This window comes from Cyrtonyx montezumae, unplaced genomic scaffold, assembly GCF_038088225.1.
Source record: "Cyrtonyx montezumae isolate F1298 unplaced genomic scaffold, pur_monq_1.0 scaffold_8, whole genome shotgun sequence".
In the NCBI taxonomy this organism is placed as follows: Eukaryota; Metazoa; Chordata; class Aves; order Galliformes; family Odontophoridae; genus Cyrtonyx; species Cyrtonyx montezumae.
In genome coordinates this window covers 28182044-28204356 of record NW_027072089.1, presented here as the reverse complement: position 1 = coordinate 28204356, position 22313 = coordinate 28182044, and the positions used below count along the sequence as shown (strand labels likewise).

Sequence of the window (22313 nt, the reverse complement as noted above, 5' to 3'; positions counted from 1 at the left end):
CATTTGCTATTCCAGAATGAATGAAAAAATTGTGGATCATCCTCCATAGATAATCAGAACTCTCTTTCTGCCTGAGATTGGAAAAAACATTAACTCCAAATCACAGAAATATAAAATGTCATGATGTATGTGAAGAGACCGTCATCTACATTTCAATTTGAACAAATATTGCTGTTATACTTCACATACTGTAGAAAGGCTTTCAGTTGATGGGTTAGGGACACGCACTGCTTTGCGACTGGGGCAACTACTGTGGAGCTACTGGATTGAAGGATTAAGCAAAAGAGTAAGGCTATTCTGTCAGATACAAATAAACGTTAATTCCTTAGTAAATTAGTAGAAGCAGGAAAGGTAATAGCATCAGTATATGATACATGTTCTCCCTAAGAAGAGATAACAGAAGAGAACAGAAATAATCTACTATGGATTTGGGATTATAGGAAAACATTGTGAACAGCAAGAAAGATGTTTCTTCCTTACAATGAATCAAATACAGAACATAGTGTTGATGCAGAAGTTGATCAAATTCAATATTATTCACTCAGAAATTATCAGAGATAAAGCCAAATTTCAATCAATTAATTAGTACAAAAATTTCCTAATTCCACAAAAGATTTCACTTAGTTCTGTTGGTTATTCAAGTTTAAATTTACTAAATTTTAGCCTATAGGATCAATTAAGTATTAATATCCTTTCTAATATTTTATAAAATTACATCCAGCAAAGACAGAAAAGTAGACCTAAAGAAAAATCTATGGCATAAACTGAAATGTAAATTAAATTATCAAGGATTATGGGATCCCTGTTACAAAGTATTCTATTCAGTATATTATACTTAATTGCAGGTGCTGATTCATTTCATATCCCAAGCTAATTACATTAGGGTAGAATCTAACCATTGCCACTTGTTCTTTAGGCTACAATACAGATTTAGATCTCTTGTCTCCCAGTTTTCATTGTTCAAGAGATATCACAGGAGTACAAAATGTTTATGGCTGGAAGTTACCTTCATTAGTCACCTGATCCAAAATCCCTCCTCCATCAGGGACACGTACAACAGGTTGCCCAGGACCACATCCAGATGTTTTCTTAAATGTCTGAAAGGATTGGGACCTGAGCAACATATTCCAGTGCTCTATCACCCATAAAGTAAGGAAGTGCATGCTGATGTTCAGCTATAACTTCTTGTGTTCCAGTTAGTGCCCACTGCCTTTTGTCTTGGCATTGAGCACCACTGAAAGCAGCATTGCTCCACTCTCTTTTTATCCTCTATTTAGTTCCTGATAAACATTGATAAGGTCCCCCAAACCCCTCAACTGCTGTGTGCTCCCTGCACACTAACAGAAAACTCTTAACCTTTGTATTACTTTTTGATGATACGTGCAAGGCTTCATCCAACTGAGATCTATCCTTTACTGACTTATCCTTTACTGAAAATGTAATAGAAATAAGGCCACAGAATCATGAATATAATTAAAAAAATAAAAATGAGGAATCTGTCTCTGAAAACACAAAATACTGTGTAGGTCACACTTTTGCACGTACTCCTAGCCATTCTGAAATCACAAGTACCTCAGGAGGCCAAGCTCCATTAGTATTGTTCTCTCCTACAATATTTTTGAAACTGTGGCACTCTTTGTTCAAAAGACATGGAGTTTATAAATGTCTGGGTTACCCAGGTATAAAGAAGTGGTTCTACACAACTATTTTCAGTCCAGTGGAAGTGGAAAGGACAGTAAACTAGATTTCTCCCCAAACCTGGGATCTCACCTTCCTCTGATATCACTCATTGCCACACCAGATGTGTTGAGTGACCACTGCTCTTGGATCTATGATCTTTAACAGACCAGTGAAGTGATGCCAATCCTTAAATATATCTGAATAATTTTTTCAGGTTATAAAATAACAACCAGTGAAGGGATTTAATATTTAGAAACGGAAGACATCACTGAGTCAAATTTATTTTTGAAATAAAGTGCTTCAAACAGAACCACTGATAAAACATTTGCTGCTTCATAGCAAGGAAGCTGATACGTTGTACAGAAGAGTCTCAATTGTTAAATCCAGGTAGAGAATGAAGTACACTTGTAAGACGACAGGAGATGACACATCCTTTGCGAGGGAAGCATATTCTCAGATAGATCAGTCAATTTAGTTGATGCTGAATTGGCACTGCGATTAAGATGAGTGCTTGTTTCTTAGTATAACCTCAAGGTAGATAAGTGAAGCAGTGGCCTTCACCTCAGGCACTTCATTCATTATCTGAATAACTAACTGATAATGGATCACTGCATCATAATTCCTTAAATAATGATGTTACACTGAGTGAATGGAAAGCAGCATTGTTTAGACATAGGAATGTACTTACACTGAGATACACCTTACTCCTCATCTACCATATGTAAAGATTTTATTATTTGCAAATGTAATGGCAACAAGACCAATACAAGAAGGAAGTGTTACAAAGAAAGGAGATAGAATACTCACCTGCATCCAAGGATCTAGGCTCATAGAGAATACTCCATAAAGAAGGGATTGCTAACAGGAAATTCTTCCTCTGTAGCAGTCAGTCCTTAAATGATGTGTAAGAAGGATGGAGCCTGGCTTCACCCCTTCTGGTTGCACAGGTGAATTGCCTTCACCTGTGCTCCCAGGGCTGACCAGTCTTTTTTCCAGGTGCTCAAGCAGTGGTTCAGGTTGTGACTCAGAAGCTGCCAAACAGTAAATCAGTATTTTAAGGTTATATCTACTTGCTGATTTTCTAGTTTTTGTTGAATATTTCTTAATAGATTTAATGCTGTATAATCAGTGAGCTTTTGTTTTCTCCTAACTGATATTCCAAATGAGACTTCAGCTGAAAGTAAGTTTATGAGTTTGGAAACTCACTGTTGGAGATCCTCAAGGACTGGTTGTAGGTCTGTTATTATTTGATATCCTCATTAATAACATTGAAACAAATAATAGAAATCTGTTAATGAAATTTATTGATGAGAAACTCTTTGGTAGAGTTGTCTATATAGAAGTGAACAGGAATATCACACAGGAAGAATTAGATGACCTTGACAACTGTAGCAGTAGAAGCTAGATCAAATTTAATAGTACAAAGTGTAAGGTCATGCACTCAGGGACTAATAACAAGAATTTCTGCTATAAGCTGGGAGCTCATCAGTTAGAAATAGTACAGGAGGAGAAAAAATTGGGTTTAATCAGACAATCACATGATCATTATCACTACTGGTGTGAAGCAACCATGACAAAGGAAAGAGTAATTCTACAATGTGCTGGGATGTTTTCCAGTACTTGTAAAGAGTACCACTTGGACAAAGTCTTGGAAAGATTGCCTCTGGATTAGCACATACTATTTTGCTGCAAGGTAGTTGCATTTGAACCAGAAGCACTTCAAATACACAGAAAAACACCTTAACGTCTTTAGCTCAGCAAAATTGAAGTTGAGTTAATAGAGATGTTACTTGTAAATACATTATATACAGTGAGGAGGACTATTTAAGAAATAGATAAATAAAAACTAATTAAATATATGAGAACTGTGGTGAAAACTAACAGAATGCTTTTAAATATAAGGAGTGTAATATTCAGCAATAAAACTGGTGAGAGACTATCTACATTTGACATCAATCTCAAGAAGTTTACAAAGAAATTACAAGTTGAACTTGTTTGCAGTAGTCAGGGAATTTCTTCCTTTCCTTCTGCCCAAAATCTTTTAAATATATTGCCAGAAATGTTTGCTGTAACACCTCCTCTTAAAATGAATCTTAGAAATTTCATGGCTCAAATCAGTTGTCAGTCACATCATGCTCTTTTGAGAGGATTCAGTTAAATTTTTTAAACCCCATTTCGGTGGGAACAGTTGATGTTGACGGTCACATTCAGTTAATATCCTCAAGCATACAACTTATTTCAGCCAATGGGCAAGTATTTTATTAAGCACATATTCAATATTTACCTGCATTTATTTATATAGATGTCATGAAGGCATTAGTAATAGTAAAATATGTAATTTTTAATAGTACTCTATAGCTTAAAAAAAAAGTGCTTTCAAATAAAATATGTTAGAGGATTGAAGAAATCAAGTCCAAGATTATATTAAAAAATTCCCTTATATTTTGGTAGCTGATAGGATGACTCTATAAAAACTATATAAATTTCAAGGTGAACTGCAGCCACAAAAAGACTTCCATATCTAGACTATAATGAGAACAATATCCTACAATAATTTCCTATATTTCTAACTGCACATGAATGAATGAAGAAGAGGCATCTTGAGGAGACTGCCCAATGGACTGAGTTGGACTCGCATTAAGAGGCAGGAAAACAGTGACATATTTTCACTATTGCTTTAGGCATGTTCAAACAACCTAATTTATTTAAATCAGATGTATTTCCTCAATTCAGGCTTTCAAAAACAACAGCCTGACAGTTTGATATCTTGGATGAAGAGAAGATTTCATTGCCACAGAAAAGATCTGGGTTTGGAAGCACTGCAGAATTCTTGCTCCTGGGACAGAGAGAAGGCCGTGCCTCATGTTATGCCAAAACTGAAGTATTCAAACTAATGGAATTCAGGGTTTTTCAATACTATTAAGAACATTCTTTGTGCTTATGACTGTAGGAATAGGAAGGGTGTGGAAAGGCAAGTTAGCCAACAAAAGGGAAAATAAATGTAAAAGCAGAACTAAATTTCAATCCAGCATAAAGGAATAATGGAAATTAAAAAGCTCTGCTCTGAAAGGGATTCTGAAAGAGTCCAGCTGAACACTTTTGTTTGTCAGTTCTAGATGAGAATATCTGATGTACAGTATATGTAAAGACACAGTTTAAATCTCACATTTTCTTTAAATCCTCAATGACTGTACTGAAGATAGAACTCCTGTATTTAAATAAATTTAAAATTAAGTTTATGAGAAAATACAAAATATGATAAACATGCAGAAAGGTAAAAACTATGGAATTTCAAAGAATCTATGGAAAATATTCAGAAGTCTACTTGAAATACAAATACAGTATAGACTTCCTAGTAAAATATACTTTTCTTGCTTTTCTGATTAAGACATACATTCTTAGTACTAAAATCCAAATTCAGATAGATCTTGGAAAAATGTAATTTGGATATTTCTCTTTCTTCATGGTTTTATATTAACTGACTTTTTCATTTTTAAGGGAACTATATTTCTCTGATGATAAAATAATTTCATTCTGTATCATATCTGGTATCTTATATTTTCTTCTACTATTGCACCACATACTTTTCAGACTGAGGGAAGGAGGGACATCACGTATGTTAAGCAATTAAGACAGAATTTTCAGTCTGTCATGGCAAATTATGGAAAAAAATGTGTCTTATTTGAATCTTGCCAGTGTATAATGTCATTTGTCTATAGTCCATCTGCCTACAATCTATTGTAGAAGGGAAATAAACATTTTTTTTCTCTTCTTTAGTCTTACACTTCACACTTAGGGAATGTGGAGTCAAGAATACTGTAGGTGATATATAAATGTGAGCATCAATTCCTACATTTCATTTTTAACTTTTAACAAGGGGCAAATTACTATTATGTCTTCATGAGGAAGATTACTGTGAGCCTGAAAAACTTTTAGGGCTATATCAACCATCTCAAGCACCACATGTTTTAAGAAAAACATTGTAACTGTTGGAAGAATCATGGAGTATTGTCTTTTGCAAGGACTTGGTGGTCTGGGAATAACAAAAAAAAGAGCTTGCAAAATAACAAAATTAATATGATGGAGGTTTTATATATTTCAGAACATAAGCTTGCTGAGACTCTGGATTCTAGCTACTACTGAATACATCAAGACCCAGTAAAAGTGCCAGCATCTATGTGGCAACAAGAACAGTAGTTACAGCTTTCCCAGAAGATATTAGGGCTCCTATTCTTAACCACAGTAGGAAGAATGCAATATCAATCTGAGTACTGGTTTGTATAAATCAAACTGGAATAAACACAGCAATACTGAGTGTAGTCAGTGTTAAGAGGCAGTCCATACAAATCTGTGCAGAACAGGACAACTTCCCCCAAAAAGATGGAGAGCAAACTGATCTACAAAGCTGGAGAAAAGAAATCTAGGAAAAAAGGGGAAAAATGAAAAGAAAAAGAGAGGAAAGGGAGGAAAGGGAGGAAAGGGAGGAAAGGGAAGAAAGGGAGGAAAGGGAGGAAGGGATGGAGGGAGGAAGGGAGGAAGGGAGGAAGGGAGGAAGGGAGGAAGGGAGGAAGGGAGGAAGGGAGGAAGGGAGGGAGAGAGGGAGGGAGGGAGGGAGGGAGGGAAAAAAAAGAAAATGAGGGAACCTTCTAAAGTGTAAAATGGAACACTTGGTTGTTTTTGAGAAGTATGAATTGATGAAGAGGACACAATTATTTAGAAAGAAAGGACAGAAAATTCAGTTCTATTAAGCTGGGTAAGTGGATGTTTAAAATCCTGAAAAAGGAGAATCTTAAAGAAATTCTAGAATTCCCAGAGTCTAAGAAAATAGAAAAATATATATATAAAACAATGTCTACCTGTAATAACTGAGATGACTCTGTTCTAGATTAGCAGATTCAGTTTTTCATACCTTGAGTTTTAAGAGGCAAAAATAAAATAACTTTAAAAGCAGTGAAAGTATTACTGATTATGTCTAGAAAGTTTAGCTCTACTCTGACGTTACAGTTTTTCAAGATAAAAATCAAAGGTCATAGTGATGAAGTTTAGGTTTTTTTTCATTTGTAAGAACTTCTCTGGGATGTTTTTAACATTTTATGTATAGATGTCTCTAGATGAAGTACAGTAGATACGCTACCAGCGCTGTAAAACAGTTAAACCTAAGAAATCTTTCACAAACTGTGTTCATAAAGTTATAACAGTACTGGAAAAGTTGTTGGTTGTGTCAATATTGATTGTTTTGCAGCAATTGCTCTAGACTATGTTAATTCAGTGGCACTGTGTAAGAAACTCTAAAGTCATTGTTAATGATAATCTAAGAAAATACCCATACAGCATTTCAGATCAGTTAATCCTATGTGACTTTGGCAAATATCTTCTATCAAAACTGGAAATGTTTTTACATAAAAGCAATTCTGTTTTAATATTATGTTTATATGAAACATCCATAGTGCAGTTGATAGTATTAGGTTCTAAATTTTATAAGTTTGGTTTCAGTATAAATTCCAGTTTAGAAAATATTATCTCAGTAAATGCATTGAGCAAAATATTACAGTGGCCATCTTATTGACAAATGCTGGCTCTCATTAAATCAAACAGTTGTCACCTGCAAAAAATAAAACTAAAAATAAAAGTGTTTTAAAACATACATACAAGTGTAAAATAGCTGAAATTATAGTATCTGAAACTGCTTTAAAATCTATTAATATTCTATAAAGTGTGACTTTATGAAAGAAGAACTTAGGATGCATTCTAACTATCTAGTTCTTATTTCTTAAAAATATTAGCAGGCTTTCGTAAGGTTGTTAGAGTAGTTTGTCAGCTTTTCCTTCACAGTCATATAAAGCCTTCATTAATGGCCAGCATGAATTAGACCTTCCCGTGGGCAACTTGAACTCAAGTATGGACTTTTATTAAGGATTTTATAATTGAATGAACAATTCTAATTTTTTTTTAAAGCAGAGTAGTTGTTATTCTTCACGTTCTTCCCCCCCCTGCCCCCACTTTGCTTCTCTGATCCCGAGGTGTTACTTAGGGGCATAATTAACATACATTCAGGGCTAATGCCAAAATAGAAGATTCAAAGCCCTGATTATGTTTTCCTTTTTATCTATATATTAATTTTGTTTTTATGATCATGAAGAGCGAGAGACAGTTAAACACTGAACTAACTTTTTCATAAATGTCTAATGATGTAAAAAAAAGTATATATGTTTTGCAAAAAAGAAAAAAAAAACACCTGAAAGCATGCTAGTACATAATTCACAACTGTCCTCTATGGAATATGAATAAGACATTGTGCTTGGCTTTGTTGTTATTATAGTAATTAATTGTCTCAAGCTGATGAGTAAAATATTTGTTTCTGCTTTCAGAGGTAATGCTTTGTATTGACATCTTTTCTGTTCACTAGAAATAAAAATCTGTAGCACAGTATCTGGGATTAGTAAAAGGAAAAAACATATCAAGAACAAGGGTATCTAACAAACAAACCACCCAAAGTTTATCCTATATTCTGAGTAATTCTAGAATAGCAAATCCAAAAAAAATTCCCTGTCCATGTATTTACATCTTAAAGCAGAGAACTCTCACTCATTAGAGAAATCAGTGAAATTAGAGAAATCAATAATAGCAATAATTGAAAAGTATTTATGTTGTGCTGGTCTAGTCAAAAATCTGAAAATATTCACTGCATCAACTGCTTCTCAGCAGCACTGCAAAAAACACCACATATACACTGTTAATGGTAATGACAAAACAGAGGTTGGAATAACCAAGGGTACATTTAATATGAGTGGAGATGACAGCAGAAGTTCATGGCATTCTATACTCTTTTCATTAAAACAATGGAAAAATAAAAATCTGTTGCTGAACATGATAAGAAGTTTATAGTCTTCTTGACTTCCTTCAAACATAAGCAAACTATTTATTTACTGAGTTCTGTATACTTGATGCTGTTATCTCTAAGAGAAAAAATGTCTCCTTCAGATCTTAAGAAATCAGCTAATGTTTGAAAAATAGATTTTATTTTCAGGACATCATGTTGATTTAACATAAATTACATTTTTCAGTGTGCAAGTTTTATCTGAATTTTCTGCTGGATAACAAAGAATTCAATTCCTGTGATAAAACACTATGAACTACTAAAATAGATATGACTCTGCTGTCCTTTCTCCTATGCCACCCACATCAAATCTAAAGAAAATTATTTCCATGGGAGTCAAGTGGTCCCTGTTTATTTATCTATTAATCTATCTTTGCCTCACAAAATAACTGCAGTTGTGTAATTGATGTCTGTAAGGACATTTGAGGAACTTGAATTCATAGAGTAACATAAAAAAATAATATTTCACCAGGCAGTTATAGTCTATAAGCACCAATTACTGAAGCTTTTGTGAGAACAGTACACAGTTTTGGACTGTTATGGACTGAGATCCATAACAACATCTTTACATTTAGTGACATTGTATGAGCAAAAACGAGGACATCAGTACTGCAACTCTTATAATGTACCGGAAGAGAATCAGTTACCTTTTCCAGTTTACCTTGTAGCAAAAAAAAAAAATAATAATAAGAAATAAATTCCTTGCTTGTTCATAACAAACAAGAAGACTGCTTTCCTGAAGACAATTTAACTAGAGAACTTTCCCAGGGATCGGTGACACACGAGGAGAGCCACAGTTTTGCAAGAATTAGCACTGTGTGGTGTGCAAATCCAGAAGGCACATGGTGAAGTAGAAAAAGGAAGGAAAGGGAAAAAATGAAAGAATCAAGATATTCTACAAATTCAAGCTGTATTTGGGCCTTCTTGAATGTCTCCATTTGACATTTGGACACTCAAGGACCTCCATTTATTCAACTACATTATTTGCACATCCTCATGCTTACAAAGCTTTCTATTAAGTCGCTAGACTTCTAAATAGTGACATAGACATAGATGTATATGTATATATATGTAATTGAAAGGTAAATTATAGCCTTTGTTTTCAAATTGCTTGGGCATAACATCATAGACATTTTTTACAGCATTATTTCCTTGAAAGTCATCAGTTTCTGCCTGTTCTTACTGTAGCTTATTCAAGTCTAACCTTTCCTTGAAATCTCATTTTAAAATAATGTTTATATTAATGGCCTATTAACAGGCTGTCATTTAAAATAAGGTTAAATGATTAAAGAGTAAGACTAAGCTTAAACCATTGTTCCGAAAAATCTATCATTTATTGCATTCCTTGTGGCTATTTAAAGACAAAGTTGTATAGTTAGACAATAAATTGCTAATACGGTAGCCTGTTGTATCATTATGATGAAAACTTTACTGAAATTTGTAATATCAATTAAGCGTTTTTGGGGGACTTTTGATGTAAAAGTTGCTTTTATTGATGTTTCTTCTAAGTTCTGTAATTAACTGAATGTATACAACATTTAAATGACATGACTCAGAAATAGATACAGACTATTTAGTACACTGAGGAAAGAGTTCAATATGCAGAGGGCTGAGTCACAAGATTCTCATTAATTTTAAAAGGGAGTTACATGGATAAATCTGTGTGCTGAAAATCATGAGGAGTTAATGTCAATAGAATATACTGTTGCCAGTTTTGTTCTCTGAACCTTTGTGCCTGGTTATCAGCGCCTCTATAAAGTTCCTGAAAGGAGAAGAGGAGGGAGTACTATGAACTAAATAAAAGGAAAGTATTCAGCGTATAGGAGGTCTATGGTATGTTTTCAAAGGTTGGAAATAGTCAGTTAATAACAAATGGGAGAAAAAGTAGTTTTAAAATTATACTCTTTAAAAAAAAACTCCTTTGAAATTGTAATCTCCCTAAGCCATCTCTGTAATCCACAGTGCATTTTCTACATGGTATGTAAACATTTTCATTTTCATTTTTTAAGTCATGGAAGAACTTTATATTGATACTGAAGTCTAACTTCAGTGAAGTGTATCAAATTGACACTCATTTATACAATTAACAACACAAAAATATTCAGAGTCTGTACTTCACATTTAAATTCAGTGTATAAATACCATTGCTGGATTTCTGTGAATTGCAGGCTGAAATGGTTTCAAACTGAATTCTTTTGGTATCTCTAAAAAAATGTGAAGGGATCCATTTCTGTTGTTAAACAGAAATCACCATTTTTTAGTTCTGTTCCCTTCTGTTTCATAAATAAGTACTGAACATGTAAAGGCTTCTAGGAAAAAAAATATATATATAGAAAGAGAGAAAGAGCGAAAGAAAGAAAAAAGAAAGAGAGAAAGAAAGAAAGAGAGAAAGAGAGAAAGAAAGAAAGAAAGAAAGAAAGAAAGAAAGAAAGAAAGAAAGAAAGAAAGAAAGAAAGAAAGAAAGAAAGAAAGAAAGAAAGAAAGAAAGAAAGAAAGAAAGAAAGAAAGAAAGAAAGAAAGAAAGAAAGAAAGAAAGAAAGAAAGAAAGAAAGAAAGAAAGAAAGAAAGAAAGAAAGAAAGAAAGAAAGAAAGAAAGAAAGAAAGAAAGAAAGAAAGAAAGAAAGAAAGAAAGAAAGAAAGAAAGAAAGAAAGAAAGAAAGAAAGAAAGAAAGAAGAGAAAGAAAGAAAGAAAGAAAGAAAGAAAGAAAGAAAGAAAGAAAGAAAGAAAGAAAGAAAGAAAGAAAGAAAGAAAGAAAGAAAGAAAGAAAGAAAGAAAGAAAGAAAGAAAGAAAGAAAGAAAGAAAGAAAGAAAGAAAGAAAGAAAAAGGAAGAAAGAAAGGAAAGATAAAGACAGGCTTAGGAAAATAATTTGCACATGTGAAAAGAAATACTTAAGTGCTAGCTTTGGGTTTTGTTCCTTCCATTATCTCTACTGAGATCAGTGGAACTAAACTTAAGAATGAATAAAAGCATCGTGTAGTATGAAAACAGAAAAAGATCAAAATATATTTTTTAATCTTACTCAGATTTTAGCCTTTTGACTCAAATGCTGAGCATCTAATATGCCTTGAGAGTTGCTCAGCACTGCCAAACATACCATTCAAGCGCACTTTTTTGGCAGCATTTTATGCAGCTTGTATTTATTAGATAGGCAGCTATTTGAGTTGATTAGCTACAAACATTTCAAGAAAAAAATAATTGCTCATTCACTATAAATATATGTAGTTTTCCTCACCACTTGCTGACTCAGCTTCACTTGTGGTCTGAAGGATGAAGTCATATGGGTTCTTCATATTCTTGGTTTAATTTGTAATGTGAGAGGAATAAGAACAGCCGTCAGCTCTGGCTTGTCCTTGTTCAGTTACACTGCTCTTCAGGACAGAGCATAGAGAATCCCTCCACTAGTCAGTCACCAGCAGACTCACCTTTGGGATTGGCATACCCAGCTGTTACTTTGCTCTCTCTCCAGACCACAGAACAAAGGGGTAGGACAGGAGGAGACAGCAATGATACACAGCATGGTGACTATACGTAACTGGCAAGCGACTTAAGAATGAGTGCTGACTGGCACAAGTAAACCTGCAACCAAATCAGAACAGGAGCATAGTCTGACTTTTTGGCTACATCTTTTCCAAGGAAATATGTGGAAATAGAGCTCAGAGAACTTGGCTGAATTTGTAATCCAGCGTAGCTGATCATGGACTTGTGGAGGGCTCTTTGAATAAACTGGGCTCCTCCGAGAAGCAGAAATTACAAGTGGCATAACTTTTTACTGGAGCAGTTAAAAGATCATGGCCCTGATTTTCACACTGATTTTGGGACTGTAACTATTTTACTGTTTCTTCCAGCTCACTAATATTCCCAGGTAGTGTTCTGATCTGGGATGCCGTTAAAACACAGTCGTAGCCTGGAAGAACTGAGAAGGAAACAGAGAATGATTTGGCCCCCAGCACCTAAATAATGAGTTCACCCTTCCAACAATCTTTCTCATTACAGGGGGAAGTTTAGTTTTATTACTACCCCTTTTGCTTCTTCAGGATATATACTTGGAAGGGTTCCTACTTCAGCTCTTCTGGCTGCCCTCCATGCTTCTTAAAAATAATAATTATACACATCATTCTCTTGATGGACTGAGTGTGAATAGCTCAATACACATGTTTTTTTTTAAGACGCTATCTGATTTTTGACACAACATGTTATAGTAACACACCTTCACATGAAAAGCTATTGAAAACAACTGGCAGGGGTCTGAGGGGACAAGTGCTCAGCACTTGGAGAAAAAGCCAGTTATATAGATTTAGAAGGATGGGTACTGTCAAAACACCAGCCACAATAAAAGAATTATTTCTATTCACATTTGAAGAAAGAACATACTCAAAAATAGAATTACACACGTAATAGATTGCATTGGGTATGTGGGGGAAAATCAAACATATCAAACGATGGAGCCATCTAATGTCATGTGGAAAACGTAGCTTAGTATAAACTCTGTCCTTGCTGTGTTCCAAAACACAGGTGCTTATAAACCTAAGCTTATTTCAGTAATTTCAGAAAACTCCTTTCAGATAAATATGTAATAGCATAGATTCTGCTATAATGAACAGATTAAATATACAGAATGTTTTGAAGATAAATTCATGGAACATCATATGATAGTCTGAGTGTCAGTTCATGCCCCCTGTGCACATGCTTAATTCAGTATTTGTTGAAGGAAAGCCATACACAGAGAATAAAGCACGGTACCCTTGATATTTAACAATATATTTGCTTTCAGCAGGATGCTTGAAAGATAATAGAAGTAGCACCTAACATAAAAAAAGATTTTGTAAGTAATGAGAGTTCTGAAAATGTGTATATTTATTTATTAATAAAATTTTAGAAGATGATGTATAACTTGTACCAAACATGTGGAAGCAGCCCAAGGCAGGAAAGAAACTCAAAGGTACAAACAGTACCAATAAAAAATAAAAAAAGAGACGGAGACATAATAAAAATTAACTGAGAGGAGGACAAAATAGAACAGGTCTTAACCTCTGTTGATGCACCACAGAATAATCTGACCTGAGGAAGCGTGGTCTGATTTTTAAAAGACCAGTATTTATGAATGAGTCAAAGCTGTTCAAAAGTGAGGTAGGACATCTTAGTACAAAGCTTATCTTCTAGTGACTCCTCTCGCTTTTACTGCCTCATGGTAACTGCTGCATCTCTCCTTTCCAATGACACACAGCAAAAACTGGTAAATGTTTATGCACAGGCTGTCAGATATTGTAACTAGGATTGTTAAAATGGAAAAAATTAGCTTATACAGCAGTTGATATGGTATCCAGCTACTGCACAAGCAAGTCATTAGTGCTGTATCTTAACAAAATGAGATTGTAATTAGGTGCCTTTGATTCTACAGGCAGAATGAGTTGCACATTTCTGGCTGCTGTTCCCAAAGAGTGACATCAGAGCAATCAGCAATAGACTTGTCATTCTCTGTTCAGCCCACATTTTTACTCCATTACTAACTCACAACTAGTCTCTGGGCAAGACAAGATTCTCAGTCATCAGTGAGCAATAAATATCTCTGCCAGGGTTGATAAGATTTCGCAGACACGTATAGTACTTTTTGTCTTGTTCCTGTTTTTCAATTTCACAAGCTGTCTCTGTGTTGAAGTTGGATCTGGATTCCTGTTGACTTGTGGCTGCTTTGCCTCAGTAGGAGCTAGCAGTCCTCCTTTGTTCTAGCTGCCTTCACCAGAGTAAGACAGTCAGAATAACTTGCTTTTACTCCACCAAGTGGGAAGATTGTCCAGAATAATCCCTAGACCCCAAATTCCCACTTATTGCCATTATCCTACATGTCTTTGCAGACAAATAGGGTAACCTCCTTCTCTGCTTGTGCTGTGGTCAGTGCATTTCAGTTGTAGGAGAGAGAAAACCTACAGTTCTGTGGTTTTAAGTTACCTGTACTCTTTCTCTTGGGAATTTAGCTGAGTCTTAACTAGCTCATCGACTTTAGCACATAGAATAATTACAGAATTGGGTCCAGAATCTGGAACTATACATCCCAAAATGGAGATTAATGACTACATTCAAGAGCTATTCTCCAAAATATGTGGTATTACCATAGGACATAGCAAATGATGTGTGAAATGAGACACCTTTGCCGATTGGCAGTGCACAAAGAGGATAAAGAGAATGACATGTAATTATTACTGTGATATTAGCTGTGTTATTCGGCCTACACGAAGACAGAAATGTCCAATAAATTCAAAAGATTTAGATTATCATTTTTCAAGAATAAACTTATTGGAAACTTATTTTTCTCAGACTTCACCAGAACTTTATTTTGGACGTGACAGGAGTCCCAAAAAAAGGGGAGAATTTTAAATGAGACTCCTCAAAGGTCATCAGCTTATTCCCCATTACTTTTGAAAACTCAAGCCCCATTCAGACACACTACTAAACTCCCACAAATACTGGGGTAGAGATAGGAGAGGAGCTATGATGTTCATAAAGCATTGAGAGGACTGCGGATGTACATTTAGCTGTCAACATAGCAGATAACAATGATACCTCTTACAGACAGAAATGAATACAAGGTATGTCTGCCAAAGCATAGATTAAGAATTGGTTAAGATTCATTTTCTAATTTTGTCAATGAAATGTTTTGTGGAAAATTATGGAGCATACACTACGCATCTGAAAAATAGAGTTAGTAAAAACGTTAAAAATAACTGAAGACAGTGCATGCACCAGGGCCTAGCCCCAGTTCTGTAGGCTTCCTAAAGAAAATGTCAACAAACTCAAAAAGCCTCTATATATTTTACAAGGATATATGTCAGAAGAAAACATAATCTCTCCAGTTCTGAAAGATGAACAGTACTGTTATTATATGAACTGTTTTGCAAAGGTGAAATGAAATTACCTGAGCAGAACAAGTTGAAGAATATTAATTCTTAGAGTTTTCTTTTTCTACATGATCAACTAATTTTTCTCTTCATCTTTGGGATATGCGTCTTCCAATGGTTTAATTGATAAAAACACAATGAAAGTTTGTTTTATGATATTTTTATTAAGAAAAAGAATCTACTACATTGCATTAATGCTCATAATTTCAATTCATTAAGAGTCCATCAGTGGATGATCAAAATATATCTTAAAATGGAAATTATTATTGTCTTCTTTTTAATGGTATTCATCAGGGATCAGCTCTAGGCCCACTGCTGCTCATTATTCCCAGCAGTGATCTGGAAGCGCATATAGAAATTACCATGTTAAGGATGAGAGGAGAGGCAGGTGAGTAGTACATAACGATGATCTTAGGGAAGAAGAGATCTCTTAACAAGTTAGGCCCATTAAAAAATAAGTAAATAATAATAAAAAAGATCATTTTAGAAGAGATGAATACAAGCTTATGCATCAATACAAAAGAATTTCACCCCCCAGAAAATGGGGTACATGGCCTCAAAATGCATGAAGTCTGTGAGGATTTATGAGCCAAGGTGGACTAGCAGTTCAACATGAGCTCCCACTGTGAAACTGCATGAACAGAGCTAATATAATCTTCGAATCCTGATGCAAGTGTTGGAATATTTCCCATAGTTCTGCTGTCCATATTTTAACAGGAATGGTAGAAGGAAATAAAAAGTTGCATAACTTGAGAGCAGGAGAAAATTGTTTACTGTGATTAACTGATTATAAAAAAAAAAAAAAAGGATTGGAAGTGACTTGATTACAGTTTATAGATAATGTGAGGAATATTTATATCCAAATCTTATTTATCATGAAAGGAGAACAAAATAACAACCACTCCACCCACAAAAAATCTGGAGGAAGCTCAGAAAGTGAAGACTGACAAATCAAATATAGAACAGTTTTCTAATAGTGAAAATAAGTGTAGAAGTAAATTTCCCACAAATGATGAGCTCTTGCTAATGGTATATCTTCAAATCATGATATAAGTTAGAGTTTCACCAAATATTTGTAGCTTTTTAGTTAAATAATAGCTTTATGGGGTTCCACACTGGATAAATCAAAAAGGTTAAGGGTCTTCAACACTCCACCAAAACAGCTGATGTTAGATTCCAGAAATCCAAAATACAATATTGAAAGTATGAAAAAAATAGAAAGAAATTAATCTATTAAAACTTACACTGTCTGAAGATCTGAGGCCTGACTTGGGGCTTTTGTTATAGTTACAAGTGAGGATCTCTGACTCTAGACCATATGCTCTACTGTGGTATGTATTGCATAGCTATGGAAAATGTCTTAATGTAGGTATTTTTCATTCACATAAAATTGTCTGTAAGAATTTATATCCCAGCTGGTATGATGTTATACAGAAACAATATCATGTGTTGTTCTGCAAGCTGTGCATGTGTTTGGTTTCTGAGGCCAAAAATCAGGATGTGGTTTGAAGAAAAGTAGGAGGAGTCAACTAGTAAAAGTGTTATACCATATGACAACCCCCCCCCACCCACACCCACACACACATACAAAAAAAAAAAAGAGCCTATCTGTTGTGAAAATATATAGCAGAAGCAGAGTCTGCCTCTGCTGCAATAACTAGTGATCTGCTGTGCACATGTGCCCACTCATACACCACTGCAGTTCTAAAAGCACAGCACCGCAATCTCATGTTTTTGTGTAGTCTGAATGTCCATAACAATAAAGCAAGACCACTGTCTGTGATGTAATCTGATACTTTCTGCCAGTATAAATCACCTTAGATTTTGATATATTAGTGCCCAACTAAGTTATTGAAAATACAAAATGTCTTCCATGTCTGGGACAGCAGACAAGGATGGTCTTATTACAATGCACAGAGGTTCATCTGTAGGCTTGTTGTGGATGGAGAATAGAATCCTAAAAGTTATATGTTAGAGAGAAATGATCTGTAGGTTCCTCTAGGGCATTTTAGAGACGTCAGAAGGACTAATGATCTGGAAAGTGACTGACTTCTAAAATGTTTAACGTACCTCTTCCTCAGGTCAGTCATGCACCTGTTCAAGCCTAAACTATTTTCAATAGTTTACTGAAGGACCTAATATGACGAAGTGGGAACACTTTTCTTATCCCTAAGTTAACATCATAGGTCCCTGTAACTATTTAACATGTCTCAGAGATTCATAGCAGTGTGAAAGCAAACTGTTTCAAAAAAATAATAAAATATAAATAGCTTCAAAAGCTATTTTTATATTTGTCTACTTTTGATATATTAGCTAGTTCAAATAGTAGGAAAATTGAGTTTTTTGGGGGAAACCACAGCATTTGTAGTTCCCTGTTTGTTTTCTACATTAATTTCTTATTTCAGTGTGCTGAAATTTTTAAGCTCCATATGGGCACACTTAGTCACATTAATTTCTCTAGTATGTTCAGTCAAGTTTTCAGTAGTTCCTTATTTTTTTTATTCCATGTTTTCTGACTGTATGATTAATGTAAGTAAAGAAGTAATCACCAGATGGAATGAAATTCTGCTTCCTGAACTTACATAAGTACTGAAATTAAAGTAACTTGAAATAGTAACATGATTAGACTATACACAAATTAACCATTTTCACAATTAAAATGAGTCCAAAAGATGCCCCTTAAAACTATAAACCATTCTGAATTTAAATAAAGGCAGATAACACATGAAGGGTTATGTTCATGGGTTACCCTCTGTTTTAGTCTTTACCTTACCAACAATCCTAATACATCCTTTTGTATCATATAACACTTAATTTTCCTGTAGTATGTAATACCTTTGATGGTATCTGACAAGCATATATCAGTGATATAACCTGCGCTTCAGCTGTGAGCTGGTTCTTAACACTGGTAAAGATGGAAATAAAGGACATCTTTGTCACTTCACTGATATCTTGAAAGTAAAATTCTGCATTCCTAATTTGGATGTTTTAATAATCCAGTTTGGTTCCGTCTTTGTTTAGTTGCCTTTCCTACCCTAAATGCTGGAAGTTTCAAGTATAAATATAAATGACTATGAGCTTATTGTGTTTTTTTTTTAATATCTCTCATGTCATAGACTCTGACCATTGTTCAATGCCAGAAAACCTTTCACAGCTTCACTGCAAGAACCTAAAGCTATAGGCAAGCCTAGGGCATGGCTTGGAATACTCAAGAGAAAAAATCTCAGCCACACTACTATAGGCCTATTTTGAGAGTAGACATCAATAGTACTTCCATATTTTCTGTAGAGATAACTTTTAGTTTTATATAGGTTTTGTACAACTTTCAGTAATTCCCCGCTGATATCCTTTTATGTAGTACAAAACATGTGCAGTCATCAAAATGATTGAAAGGAGATTCACAGCAGTCCAAGTCTTGTCTTGTTCTTTCAAGAAATACTCTTTCTCTATTTATAAAATCTGAGAAAATCGACTGCAAATAAACTATTGTACTTGTAGTCCCAGCTAATTACAATGTGAGTGACTAATATGTCCATGTTGCAGAAGAAAAATTTAGGTTAAGCTGTAAATACAGTGCAAAATATTCCTCTCTGTCCCTGTTGTTCAAGTACAAACCCAGGAGAAAGTAATGTTTCTTTCTAAATCATTCTACCTTGGCAGTATCTACCTCTCAAGCCTCTCTCAGAAAGAGGCCATGACCATTTCTTACAGATCTGGGAAATGAACAGCAAACCACAACCATCAACATAGGGATCTCTATGCACTTTCCTTCCTTGCAAAATCCTCTGTGAACTCAGTAGAGTTGGTGGTTAACAACTGATGCAGGATTCTGTAGCCTCACTAATGTTATGTTTATGAACAACAAATAGTGTAACGATCGGAAGATGTCCAGTCTCTTTACAATTAGTGTAGCCCTGCTGCCCTCACCTCAGGATCACTTTATATGGTTCCATGAACCTGGTATCTGTTTGAGTATGGATTACTGACATGAGTGCCCAGACAATACACCTCAGCTTAGCTGTCTCAAAAACAAAGCTAATTCCTGCCCATGAGACAACACTAACACAGTGTTAAACATAGCAAAGTGGAGGCCATCAGGAATCACTTCAGAAGCACAATCATGATCTGAAGACGTTTATGTAGATGTCCACTTTGAAATATATTGCATCCAATTTTTCTCAGTTTGTCTTTCCAGTTAACTTTTTCAAGACTATGGTATTAGTAGTACCAATAAGAAGTATTTTGCTGCAGTGGGTGTAATGGATTTACGATTTTTGTTATCAGTACTTCACATTATAACATCATGTAAGGCGCTGGGAGTCAAAGAGTTAATGCTCCAGTTCCATGGACTGACGAATTTCTGGGAACCTGATTCTCAGAAGAGAAGAACCGCATACCCCAGAAAACTTTGCATTCCTGTTTTCCACTGAAAGGTAAAGATAAAATTGCTCACAAGTCCCAAGACAGCTTTTTTTTTATTTTGCTGCTTTTCTCCACAGTGCACCCTTCCTGCCATCTTGCCTTCAGTTGTATAGTAAGGCCTTTGGTTTTGGACACTCTCTCTCTCATTTTGTTTTATTAGCTTCAATTCCAATTATATTGTGTTATTTTGCATTCTGATATCTTATTTAGTAAATTAGTTTTCCTCCTCAGATCATTGCCTCTATTTTGTTTTTAGGCCCATTTCTCTACCCTTTCCCATCTCCCCCTCCCCCTTTCCCAGGGCGTGGGTCCATGGGTCCCCCACCCTATTAGTCATGGAACCAGGCCAAACCAGCCCACAAACTGTTGAAACTGGTAAACATCAATTTGCTTATTTATGGGGACAAGCTATGTCATTTACATATTGTTTGACTCAGTCTGAATTGCTTTCATGGTAAGGAGTCTTCCAGAAATATCATTTAGCAAACAGGCTTGAGATGTTGGCCAGACAAAGATGTCTCTAAAGGTTTATTAGCTGAAATGAGAAATATATGCCGTGCTAAGTATGTTTTTGTGATGGTGACAGAATTCTGCTGATCACAGGATCTCCTAAAAGAGACTTTTATTTGCAACAGCCATACTTTCTATCAGCCATAGGAGACATACATATTCCAGAGATTATACCAAAAAATTAGCCCATTAAGCAGCTAAAAAAAAAAAAAACAACCAAAAAGAAAATATATCTCAGAAAAGCATAAAGCTGCCACCACCACCTTAAGCTATGAGATCTTTCAAGATTTGCATCCCACATTTACTTTTATCTCAAAAACATGAAGTTTAACAGGCAAATTTTAAGTACACTGTGACACACTTTTCTATTGTGCTGTGAAACATCTGGATATTGCACAGTACTAGGCTGCAGTGGGTGTTATCAGCTCGTTTCTTACAAGCAGGACAACTAAGAGAGATTAAATGACCTACACAGTTTTGCTGTGCAATAGCAGCATAAGCAGCCTCTGAGACAAGTCTTCCAATCTACCCTAATCACCATGTCAAACGATAGCTTTCCCTCTTTTTTTTTTTTTAAGTTACAAATTTTTTAAGAAAATCAACCAATTTTTCTGTTTGTTGGTTTATATGTTATCCTTATTGTTTGTTGCTCTTGTGGTTTGGAAAATTAAGATATCTCAAGCTGCATTTATTCATTTCTGTTGAATAATCTTGACTTCTTGGTGTTCATCTGTGAATGAATAAAGGCATTATTTGTGCTTTCCCTTAGCATCACCATTCACACATCTTGGTACTTCCACTGATAACAGTACATGTCTAGAAATTAGACTTCTTGTCACTAAATTAAAGCTCGCATTCAGGAAAATATGTCTAAAATGGAGTGGGGGAAAATGACAGTGCAGCAATAAAACAATTAACATTTGTCTGAATTAAAAAACAAAAGAGTGTAAATGCTCAGTTGAAAGTCTGATAAAAACAGTAAAGGATCAGTCATTGCAGGAATCAGTAGTTTTCCTTACATCATAAACTCTAAAATCCTAACCAATTAAAAGTCATTTTTCTTCAGAACATAAAAATCTTAAGGAGGGTCGGAGATTTCTCTTGCAATCTCTGATGGTCCCTTTTAGCAATCATTCATGGTAAGGAATGACAGAAACATCCCATCTTCGTTGTTCCTCTGGTCATACAAAAATCAGATCATTCAATAAGAAAAGAGAAATAAAAGAAGAAAAACAAACAATTAAATGTTTCTGCCCAAATTATGTGCCCTTTCCATATAGAGCTTATAGAAAACTTAGTGGTTTAAAACAATGGGTAACAGAGTGACCTTTGAACAGCTTGCTCTGCGATTTAGGCATGTAAATAACTTTTCCTCTTCGAACTTGAGAATGAAGGCTACAGTTTGCTGTGCTACCACTCATGGGGCTTTGTCTGATGACACAAAGGTAGAAGCTTTGAGTAAAATGGAAATGTCAGTTGCCAGAAGCATAACCGTGAGCAAATCCTGGTAAGCGAGGTCTCTTGGCCCATCACAGGTTGCCTGCCCGTGTTTGTACCTTTCCTAGCGGTGGGGGCTGCTTCTGCACTGCTGCTGCTGTGCCAAATCTCAAGTTGGCAGTACAATTTGCAGAGTTCACGCACATAATTAGAGGAGAAAGAAGCTTTGAAGTACACAGCTTGTTAAATTCCAGTAAATAAGTTACTGAATATTTTAGAAGGAGCTTCTTACCGCATAGTTCAAAATTAGCATGCCCATTTCAGCATTAAAAAGGTACCTAGGAAAAGAAAATGTGTGAATAAGTATGAAAATATCAGAATAAAGCACTTACACTAAATAAACAATACCAATTTATTTTATGCAACCATATATTTTAATCATAAAATATGATGAAGGCTACAAATTTTTCTTTATTGACAAGGATGCATTT

The 22313-nt window shown here is 35.0% G+C and overlaps 1 long non-coding RNA gene across 2 annotated transcripts in view; it reads right to left on the bottom strand.

The window, feature by feature from the left end:
* Nucleotides 1-18134: 18134 nt before the first annotated feature.
* The window catches only part of LOC136059014 (uncharacterized), a 29881-nt gene continuing 25702 nt past the window's right edge, over nt 18135-22313 (bottom strand). For both annotated transcript variants that reach the window (XR_010623176.1, XR_010623177.1), the window contains exons 2-3: nt 22115-22160; nt 18135-18358 (exon numbers count right to left, since the gene is read on the bottom strand). This is a non-coding gene — a long non-coding RNA (uncharacterized LOC136059014). The remainder of the gene's footprint in view (nt 18359-22114; nt 22161-22313) is intronic.